At 43.2% G+C, this 11,579-nt stretch overlaps 1 long non-coding RNA gene across 2 annotated transcripts; it reads right to left on the bottom strand.

Annotated features, from left to right (window-relative positions):
* Positions 1-7,588: 7,588 nt before the first annotated feature.
* Positions 7,589-9,260, bottom strand: LOC123050462 (uncharacterized). 2 transcript variants are annotated; one of them, XR_006423778.1, is made up of 7 exons: positions 9,120-9,260; positions 8,751-8,861; positions 8,612-8,653; positions 8,369-8,439; positions 8,107-8,274; positions 7,903-8,025; positions 7,589-7,783 (listed from the first exon to the last, which is right to left on the bottom strand). It is a non-coding gene; the product is annotated as an uncharacterized lncRNA (long non-coding RNA). The 2 variants fall into 2 exon arrangements; XR_006423777.1 differs by having other exon boundaries at positions 8,107-8,439.
* Positions 9,261-11,579: the final 2,319 nt, after the last annotated feature.

Below are 11,579 nucleotides of genomic sequence, written 5' to 3'. Positions count from 1 at the left end.
CTTCGCTGCCGGTGCGCGGCCGCCGCCAACTCCGGCAAGTACGTGAGATCTCCCCTCTTCTTCCCTTCCCCAACCGCGTCTCCCTACGGAGGCGGATCTGAGCCGATTGGTTTGGACTGAAACTTAGTTTTTGGATTGGATCTTGATTTGGTTTCTATGGTTTGAACCTTTGGATTCAATCCAAAAGTTGAAAACGGTTTGGACTGGGTTGGATGACGAGCATGTATAGTTCGGTTTGGTCTAGATTCTAAATGAAAATATCTGGATTGGTTTGGTTTTGATGTGTGCCGTGGATTGGACTGGTTTTAGTTTGGATGCCGAACTATTCCCAGGTTTAGATGAGACGGGCATTGCCATTGTCATTGGCATTGCTTTATTACGTAGATGATAGTAAATAGATTGATTGGCCATTGCCAGTATAGGTTATCACTATGATTTATTATATGTATGATCTTTGTATTGTACTATGTACAATTCAACTTAGAGTTCAACATGTTCTGTGTAGAATGGAGGAAGCACCATGTGGACGCTGCAACTCACGGTGCCGGACCAGCCTTTCTACTGCCACGCTGTTCGGCATCTACTTCCAGCCTTCTTTTGTTGTTGCAGCGGTAACAATTTATATGAACCTTCTGACAGTACATTCTTTTTTTTGCTATTTCCACTAATGTATTGTGTTTGTTATTTGTTTTTATCTTACACAGATCATACCATGCAATGTGAGATTGGCATTCAATGAGCTCATCGGAGACACCGTGACCTTCGACGCTCTTGGGGGCCCATACACTATGCAGGTCGAGAAGGGGCGAAAGATAACCCAGATAGGAGGAGATGATTGGGATCGTTTCATCGCCCGCATGCGTCTTAGTGGGGGTGAATTGATCAGCTTCTCCTTCAGAAGAGATAGGCCCAGGATTTCTGTTATCTATCTAAATTTGATTCCGGATAGTGAGGATGAAGTTCATGAGGAGGAAGGTGGTGCTGATTCAGATGATGACGATTCAGATGATGATGAGAACCCACTTGTTGAATACCTGTATGCCCAAGGACTCAGACTGGGCGACGAGGAAATCGGCAACCTCTGGGACATGCTTCCGCTACGTGAAGACTACCTAGGGAAGCCATTCGTGACCCGCCTCACAAGGACGAATGTTAAACGGCATATCATGGTATGTTACTTAGTGTGGTAATTACATGATATGCATGCTTAGTTAGTGTAGTAGTTCATATGATATGCATGTTGTAGTACTGTGATGAGAGGCCTAGTTTAGAATTCATTTAGTGAAGAATTTTATGACATGCATGTAGTGTAGTAATATGCGATGATATATCATGTCAACTGTTTTCAGAAATTACCTAAGAGGTTACTTGATAGCTGTGGCATCGACCCGGACGAACAAGGCATGGCTGCTGGACTACGCCTTACCAGAACGGGCTCCATCACCAGCTGTGCCTATGCAGTGGACACGGACGGTCGCACTGTCTTGAGCAGGGCAGGGTGGAAGAAGTTCCTTCGTGCCAAGAATCTTCGGGTAGGACAGGCCATCCTACTCACTGTTGCGAACACCCGTCGCCATGACTTGAGGATGATGATCACCATCCACCTCATTTAGAACTAGGGTGGGCCATGTATCAATGTGAAATGAACTTGTTATGCTAGCTCTTGTTTGCGAGTATTTGTCGTGTATTACCGTACCTATATCTACTCATATCTAGGTACTATTGCTTCTGATGGATTGCAACTATTATTAACTGGTAACTAATGCTCTACTAGCTATGATTATTCCACTGTGTGATGTTTTATAGGCTGTAGTGTGACATGGTAACTGTTATATATGTTTGCTGAAGCTTCCGAAGAAATTTACATACATTTTCTGAAATTCGAGAACATTTTTTAATTTTTGATTTTTTTAGATTTGAACTTTTTTTAAAAAAGTTGAACACTTTTGAATTATATTTTTTCATCAACTTCAAAAAATATTCGTATTATTAAGAAATTGCGAATTTTTTTAAAATTCACGCTTTCTTAAGAAAAACATAAACATATTTTGAATTCAGGAACAATTTTTTAAACGATGAACTGTTCTTGAAATCAGGAAAATTTTCCAAATTCAGAAATATATTTTTGAAATTGTGAACATTTTTAAAATTTCCTAATATCTTTTACGAATTCATGAACATTTTTGAAAAATTCATACATTTTTCAAAATATTTTGAACATTTACTAAAAATTCATGAACATTTTTTAACATATGAACACTTTCTGAAATCACGAACATTTTTTGAATCTGTGAGATTTATCATGTCCTGAACATTTTTTCAAGCCATGAAGAACTTTGGAATGCGAACATTTTTTCGCAATTTGCAACTTTGTAGAAATCCTGAATTACTTTCAAAAGGAAAAATAGAAAACAGAAAAAATAAAAAGGAAAAACGAAAGGGGCTTCCCGCCCCTCACATGGGCTGGCCTTAAGGGCGCACGAGGGACGGCGGGTGCATGCTTCCTTGGTTTCGGGCGTGTTGGTCGTCATATAGGATCGTATGCCCGGCCGTATACATATTTGTTTGTATACGGCGGCCTTTCGTGCACGCGTGAAGCCGCCCGCGCGTGGGGCAGCACGTGTCACGGGTAGTTGCCAAAACTGTCCCATCATATAAATGTGGACGGCAACCACCTCCGGCCGCATCGCCCACCATTTCCCCCCGCCGCATCGTCTCCCTCTCTCCACTCCCAACTCCCCAAAACCCTCTCCTCTCCAACCTCCTCGTCTCCCTCACCGCATCCTCTCCATCGCCATGGCGGACGCAGGAAGCGAGCGCCCAGATTGCGGCGCAGATCTGGTGGAGCAGGCGCGGCAGGTCGCTGCGGGCACCTTTGTGAGGGGGCGTGCCGGCGTCCAGCGCGGTGCTCCCTCCGCTGGATATCTGGAGAAGGCGGGGCCGGGCCGCAGCAGCGCGGTCCAGCCAGATGCGCCCGCTCTGGCGATCTCCGGCGAGGCGCAGAAGGTGGAGGCGGGCTCTGGCGAGGCGCAGAAGGTGGGGGCGGGCTGTGGCGAGGCGCACGAGGTGGAGAAGGTGGAGAAGGTGGAGGCCGGCTCCAGCGAGGAGGAGGCGGAGCAGAAGGTATCTGCTTATCACTTTTAGTTGGTAGTTTTTAGATTGTAGTGTTTGTGGCCAGAACTTTGTTTGGTTAGATTTGTGCATGGCCTTGTGATTTGGAAATTGTCTACCTGAGGTGATTAGATGGTGCATTAGTTTGGTTGTAAATATAGTGAAGGATGTGCTCATGTACTGGGTGTTGTCATGTTAATCCAAAAGAGCTTCTCAAGGGCTGGATTTTTTTGTGCTGGATTGGGGCTTCTGAAGGAGAGGGGAAGCGTGGTCGAGGGGAAGGGGCAGTCTATGCTTATTTAGTTTGGGTTAGTTGTGGAATTTTGTTGTTGCTTTAGACATATTGACAGCATTGAACATCCTCTGCAATGCCGTTGCTTCAGAGATAAAAGCATCTTGGGGTTTTTTCAGATGCTTATTAGATTAGTAGTTGAATTTTTGCTTGTTAGATTTTAATTAGTATGAGGTTGAATACCTTATTTAAGGGGGAATTTAAGGTCAGATAGATGTCATATGATTATTAGATCTGTAGTTCAATGCTGCTGACATTTATGATTATTTGATTTGATCTGTGGTTCAATGATACTAGATGGAAACATATTTGATTTGGAATGCATTAATTTTGATGTGCCAATGAATTGATTTAGATGATACAAGATTCATCTATAGTATAATTTGTTGTTGTTTTGGTAAGTAATGAAATTTTAGATGTTTGTTGGAGATGTATGCATTTATAGTTGAAGTTGTACCTAATTAACTACTACATTATGTTAATATGTGTAGGAGCTTTGCTGCATTATCCCAAAAACAGTAATCTGTGCATATTGAAATTTGTAGTTGGCTTCTGTAATTAGTATATACTATATGTAAAGAGTGAATTAAACATTCCAAGGCAGGATCCTAGCAACAAAATATACTATATGTTTCCATTAAGTAGTGTGTGTGGTGGGGGGGGGGGGAATTCCCTCAAAAGAAAAGTGTTGGGTTAATCCAGGGAATGTCAAGAATCCAGCTTGGATTTTCATTAGCATTTATGAAGGAAAGCATTTGTCTGTTGATTGATTGCTTAGATTCTGTATTTATAAGGAAAGCATTTGGTCACTTGCAACATACCAATGTGGTTCACATTCACAATTTTGTGTGTAATGACATTCTTTGAACTGCAATTCAATTCATTGTAATTGATGTGCTTGTTTGACAATATAGCAGGAGGAGGAGGATCTTGCGGTTGTGGGCAACAAGAGGAAGTGGGACAAGACTGGGTTCTACCCATATGACTCTGATGAAGATGAGCCGTATGAGGTAAGGCCTAGTTGAAATGTTATTTGTGCATTGAGTTAGTGTGTTTATAGTATTTGAATGCATAATGTATTAATGTCAGTCATTAATGTGTGCAGTATGAATCTGGAGATGATGTGGACGAGGGGAACGTCGAGTCGTTTGAAGAGAAGGTGGTGTTGAAGATCAGGACCCAAGGACCTGGTATGTACCACAACTGGAGGACGGAAAAGTACCGCTGCCCCTTCTGCAGCAAGCCCAAGCCCAGGTCTGGATTATTGGAGCATCTGATGGAACATTGCCGGGCTACATCGATCTCCAGTGATGAGTACAAGATCAGGGCTGAGCATTCTGCCCTCCTGAAGGTCCTGAGAAACCCTAACCTCTAGTCCTACATCATGCTGATCATCAGAAGCCGGAAGCCGTACTCATCATCAGTATATTTGATGATGTTTTACTTTTGGAAAGCTGCATCTGGGTCTGAACTGGTTAAAAACTACCTCTATTAATGTAATGTAATGTATTGTGTGTCTTAACTGGATCTGTTGTGAACTGCCTGGTACCTAATGCTATCTATATATGTCTGGCCTTACTTTTATTGGTGGTGAATGCTTCCTTCATGTTTACTTGTTGTTTCGATGGTGCAATGATCACAAATGGCGCATCAATGTTGCTTCAGACATGCTGCAACACTTGTCTATGCTGTGCGCATGTGCCAATTATACCAAATATTGAATCTGGCAATGTTCCAAATTGGCTGTCATGAATTATATTACAAGGGGTTTCGTAAAGTTACTGATAATTGTTCATCCTCACACATTCCATCAATGCGTAATTTGAATACTACAAATTCGAAGGAACTACTTAATACATTAACAGCACATAGGGAAGTAGCCCTGGTCCAACGGCATGAGAAAGGACGAACAAAAGCTGAAAGAAGAAGGATCAGCCAGTAGCAGCACCAATAGCCTCCCAGCCTCACAACTGCAGCCAGCCTGGTGAACTCCAGGTTTTTTTCTGCAAAACACACCTGGGATGTTGGAGGCAAGAAAATAAATTTGCCAGGGGTCTTGTCATGGCAGCTAATCGCACGGAATGCTAGTACAAATGATGGAGAACAAAACATCCAACATGAGCAAATTCATAGGAGTTCTAGATCCATGGATACCATCAAGAAAAAATGCTCAGTTCTAATTCAGACACAACACTTGGTGAAAACATGCATATTCATATCAGCAACATTGATATGGCATCGGAGTACTACCCAGTACTTCGTATTTGTCTGCCGTTAGATCGACATCAACGAACGGTTCTAAAAAAACCCAACCACTCTAAAACATGAGTAAGCCAACATCCCTACAAAAATTATTTCACTGCTTATGTCTATTTTTTTGCTGAATCATTAGGAAGGCCTAAATATTTGGATGCAAGATCACCGACATGGCACTACTGAAATATTTCAGTGTCTACATCTCTGTACTGAAAGTGCATTACTGAAATATTTCAGTGGCTACGTGTGTGTACTGAAACAGCACCACTGAAATATTTCAGTTGCTACATGCGTGTACTGAAACAGCACCACTGAAATATTTCATTTCGTACGTGCGTGTACTGAAAATGAACCACTGAAATATTTCAGTGGGTACGTGCTTGTACTGAAAGTGCATCACCGAAATATTTCAAAGGCTACGTGCTTGTACTGAAACAGCACCACCAAAATATTTCAGTGGCTACGCGCGTGTACTGAAACTGCTACACCAAAATATTTCTGGGGTTGCGTGCGTGTACTGAAACTGCAGTACTGAAATATTCAGTGTCTACCCGTGTGTACTGAAATTGCATTGCACTACTGAAATTTTTCAGTGTGTACCCGTGTGTACTGCAATTGCACTACTCAAATATTTCAGTGTGAACTTGTCAGTACTGAAATATTTCAATGCCTATAACTATCTACTAAACTTACAGTATTGAAATATTTCAGTGTCAACCCAGAGTCTATCACTCTAAACTGTGTACTGAACTTTTCTGGAGGCACTGCTTGCAGCCAAAATATTGCAAGTTCAATTTACACAGATTGCATCACGTAATTTGAACACAACTCTTGAGGTGACAGACAAAATTTCCTATCATGGATACAACTCCAGCACATCAAAACGTAGCAAGTAAACATAGCAATGCTATATGCCTAGACTCATTACAGCCTCGTCGATCAAACTAAGCTGCCATCCAGAGGCTACGGATTCAAGTACACAGGTAGCAAGAACATATTGCAGAGAATCAAATTAAGCAAGTGGCAAGTAATGATGAATGAAATTCAGCAATCTTACCCTAAACATAGCTACGGCCGCCGTTCAGACGAGGAGAGCGGCGAGGGAAGCGTGGAGAACGGCGGGGAAGCGATGTCGCGACCACTGTCCTCCTCCTCTTGCGCTTCGGAGTCATCTCCGACTCGGTTGGAGGCTCCACAATCTGCAACGGCACCTCGTGCACCGTGGGTTCCTGATCCAGTGGATGCTCTACCCTGGATCTGAACGCCCACCACCTACGCCTGGTCCACGGGCTGGACGAATCGGCCTGCTCCATCGCCCAGAGGAGGATCTCGACCTTGTGCATCGGTTGTGCGGGTGGGGGGGGGGAAGCTTTGCCCTCTCCCTCCTCGTCACTTGCTTCAAAGTGGCCATTGCCGTCCAGTTCATCTGCAATATGTTGTGAAACCAAGAACGGATCTCCGTCAACCTGGCCATCTTGACCTGGTCGCCGCCGGCGATCTCCATGAAGTCGGTGTTCTCGCCGCCGGCGATCTCCACGAAGTCGGCGTTCTCGCCGCCGCCGATGTGCTCGATCTGCTGCTCCATCGAGGATCTTGCATGGATGGAAGAGGGGGTGGAAGTGGAAGATGAGAAGAGCAAAGTTGCGGCCACGAGAAGGAGGAGAAGGCTAGGAGATGGCCGCGGTTGCAATGGTGATGGAAGAGGGGAAGGAGCACGGCGGCGGCTTTGCATTGGACGAGAGGGGCGGCGGTTTTGCATTGGAGGAGAGGGGCGGCGGTTTTGCATTGGACAAGAGGGCCCCACCTTGTCATATATTTCCTAGGACTAAAATGCCCCTAGACTAATAGTACTTTCGAGTACTTTCATCCGCGTACTTTCGAGTACTACGTATGTATGCGCCGTTAGATCGAGACAAACGAACGGCTCCAAAAAATGCCAACTACTGTAAAACTTGTAATGATTTTAAAAGCTGTCGCAAGTTTCAGAAGGTCCCAGTTCTCATACTCAATGCCAGACACATTCTTAAGGTGGCGACCAAGAGCATGGAAGTCTCTGTACTGTTTCTTCTCAGCAGCATCACAATCAAACAAGACGGATGCAGTCGCAACAATCTGGTCGTTGACCTGGATACAAAGATGTTGCTTCATCATTTAAATGAAAATTTATTCTACTCTACAAGATATTGCATCCAAAGCTTTGCTCAGTGAGAATAAGGCAAAAGCATGGCAGCTGGTAAACTCACCATCACTGGGAGCAGATCTTCTTTAGGAAGCTCTGATTTTTCTCTGCGCACCAAACTAGGCATGAAACGCTTCATGCCCCACATTACCTCCATTACAAGTTCATCATGCCGGCAGGGTATTCCCTGAAAAGAAGTAACATATATGAAAAATGGCGCTCAAAGTTGTTCAGAAATAGTATAAGAAACAAGGAGCTTTATACTTACCAAGCTTGCTTCAATTACTGATTTATATTCCGGTTTTCCAACAAGTAGTTCCTGCCCAGGGCGGCGCCACTTCAAGATCATCTGAGTGAGCTGTTTGTTAACACCAGTATCAGCATTAATGGCTCTGGACTTGTCATCAAAAGTTTGAAATTCCTTCAGCCAAACAACCTGATAAAAGAGGCAACCAAAGATAAGCAGGTTCAGGGGCAAGGAGAAACAATTAATTAAAAAGCATGCGATGTTTTGATTAGGAGAACTTAACACATTCTATTCAGTAGGTGCATCTCCATTGTAAATATGTACCCCCTTTTCAAGCCCTCGTTGATCAAAACTCTGCAGTGTAATTCAGAAAAGTTTCGTGTTCTATAAAGCAGTGTAATTTGGGGAAAAAAATGTCAATCATAAACGATGAAAGGTCCCTAATCGAATCGATTTGGCGATAAGCATACAAAGAGCGAAATAAGAAGCCGTGACAAATAAGAAGGGAAGGAAAGGAAAGACTCACCCGCCTTGCCCTATAATAGTTAGCAAATTTTACCCACATACTCTGGAGACAAGATGAAATATAGGTTAGTTAGTATCGACGACTAGAGGAAGCCAAGCACATCAGTAATAATTAACCACAGGAAGGAAGATGACATTACTTGTATTGCATCTGGTAAGTAGAGGTAGATCCCACAGAAATTGAAAACCGCGAAGCCGGATGGCGTCTCTAGCAGCACCAAGAGCACCCCATTGTTTCGCAAAGTCATCGCCTATACCAACACACCAAAATTAAGCAACCTGGATTAAGGAGGGGAAATAAAAAAACCTACGGAGGCAAAAGCGTGAAGCCTAGATCCGAGGCAAAAGGTTCTCCACGAACCCTAACACGCCGATCTATGGAGGGAAAGGTGTGGGATCGGATGCATATTAATCTGTTCCCCAAACGCAGAGATCTCCTCGCCGCCACGGTTTCCACTGGGACAGATTACGATAGAGGATGAGATAATGACGGCGGGCTGGCTGCTCACCTATACTGGCGGCTAGCTCCCCGAAAGTACCGGGTATAATCTTTCGTCGACGCGCCGGAGGAGGAGGACGACCCGCCGGAGGAGGGTCCGGCGCCGGAGGGGCAGACCCGCGGCGCCGCACGACGGGAGGAGGCATTGCGATTTTGCGAATGATTTGCTGCCGCGTGAATGGGGGAACCGTCAATACCATATACTCCAACAAAATTCCACTGCCCGACAGCGGCCTAACGAAGCCCAGTGAATGGAGGGGGCAATTGGGCCGGCTAAGGTAGGGGGCTATACCAACATGAGAGGCCCGTGAAGGAAAAACCAGGCATTGCACCTTCCTCTGTTTCGAAACAGCATATACTTTTAAAATAATAAATTTACATGATTTCCTAATAAAAAAACTTCATGCATGTTTTTTCGTTGTACACCAAAAAATAATCCCTTAAAATTTACTTTACTTATTTATTTTCATATTTCTCTAAGAAAAAATTATTCATCTTGAAATATATTTCCATCTAGTGTATATTTGTCATTCTAGATATAGATGATTTTCTCTATAAACTTGGACAAATTTGTGAAGCTTTACTTTCGTGAAAACTAATGCACATTATATCATGGGATGGATGGGTATGAGATAGCATCAGTCTTCACATAACCAAGCATCATGGGGTGATATATGCCGATTCAATCGCTATCAGAGGTGTTTAGGGGAGAAGAAGATATTGACGGCTATTAGAGATTTCATAATGGAGTAGCTCATGATTTTTATATTGATCTGTTATCCTCCAATGCAATTTCTTCCGTAGGTTGCTCATTGTTTTTAAAAATGTTTGTGGCAACTAGGTTGTTGCCATATATGAAAAATTGTCGCACTCATCATGGTAAAACCACTGTAAAGTAGAGTATATGAGCAAAAAAATGGAGTATATGAGCTTTGACCTTTGTCAATATTTGATAGACCAAACATATATTTTGAGAAAGTATGGGAAGCATTAATATTGTGTTGGATATAATGTCCATGCCCGCAAAATATCAAAGCAACTATTTGTGACATGTAGAAGACAAAAAAGTAAAATTGCATTGTTGTTTACTTTTTTTAGGTAAACTAGCTAATATCCCCGCACCTTGTTGCGGAAATGAACAGGCATACATTTTTTCAGCGATAAAATTCGAATATATGAGAATAATGCCCCTCAACATTCTCGTTATATATGAACGGTACATACCTAGTAATAAATGGAAGTTGGCTGCACCTTCTGACTTGGGAGCGGGGGGGGGGGGGGGGGGGGGGGGGGGGGTGGGGGGGGGATGTGAAGGCGTTATATGTGCTTGATGACGTAGATGACTCGTCTGCTACAAAAAAGGTATATGAAAGGATTGCATGTACTTGATGGCATGAAGGACTAGGTGGCATGTGTGACAAGGTCGAATGTGTGCATGTCGAAAGAAATATAACTAAATAGTGGGGATAAACTATTTAGGTATATGTTGTATAACCATGTTTCTTTAGGTGTGGCATTTTAAGTTTTTTACACCAATTTAACCGAATAGTCTTACCATACTCTCTTTCGATGATCAGTGACAATGAGAACACAATCTACAGGTATCGCAGATGACAAGGAAAACTAGAGGCTAGGGACATGGTTCCCATCGTACAAAAGGCCACATTCTTCATTTATGCGTCGAAAAGGTCACATGTGTTGCACGAATTGTTGAGACATACATGGTGGTTGCTGTTACCATGGAAAGATGAACTCTAGCGGATGCATCGTATTCATAGGCTTCAAAACTGTTTTAGGTCATGCTTCGTAATTTTTTGAGGGTTGTGCGAACACAGAGTTTCATAACTCAAACTCCATATTCTGCGGACCCACCTATAAGTGTCTTTGTTTGCTCGTCAATATTTACGTTCAGCACATTCTTCTTTCGTCTCGTCCGGGAAGAGCCCACGAGGAGGGCCTGGACATGGCATGGCTCAAGCAAGGTGGTTGTGGAAAAAAATAGTGGGCGGGGAAGAGGAAGATGGATGAGCATGGGTGTGTCGTGGCGAGTGGGAAAACGTCGATTTGAAAAACTGCAACCCAGAGGACACAAGCATCCCGGTCATTAATTAGAAGAAATGTCGATTTATATAACTGTGCTCTTGTGGGAAAGGGGCCTCAACTCAAGAAAAAAAATCATGCACGCCTAAGTCTATGGATTATACAGCTATCCGTGCCGGTTTGCGTTAGCGCTAGATTCAAGTGGCATATTGACATGGTGACCTTGTAAGTTTGGGTTTGTTGCATAATTTTGTTTGGCTTGCAATAAAGCCAGGTTTCATCTGTTTGCTAAATTACAAGATCATGTTTACAAGCTGCCAATGCTGAAAGAGCAGAAATTCCCTGGGACATAACTAAGAAGTAAGGCGTGGTGTTCATTGGCCATGCTGTTGATCAGGAACGTATAAATAATATATCATGTTGCACCAAG

This window comes from Triticum aestivum, chromosome 2D (genome assembly GCF_018294505.1).
Source record: "Triticum aestivum cultivar Chinese Spring chromosome 2D, IWGSC CS RefSeq v2.1, whole genome shotgun sequence".
Classification (NCBI taxonomy): domain Eukaryota; kingdom Viridiplantae; phylum Streptophyta; class Magnoliopsida; order Poales; family Poaceae; genus Triticum; species Triticum aestivum.
Note: the sequence above shows the minus strand (reverse complement) of the source record. Positions and strands in the feature narration are given on the sequence as shown.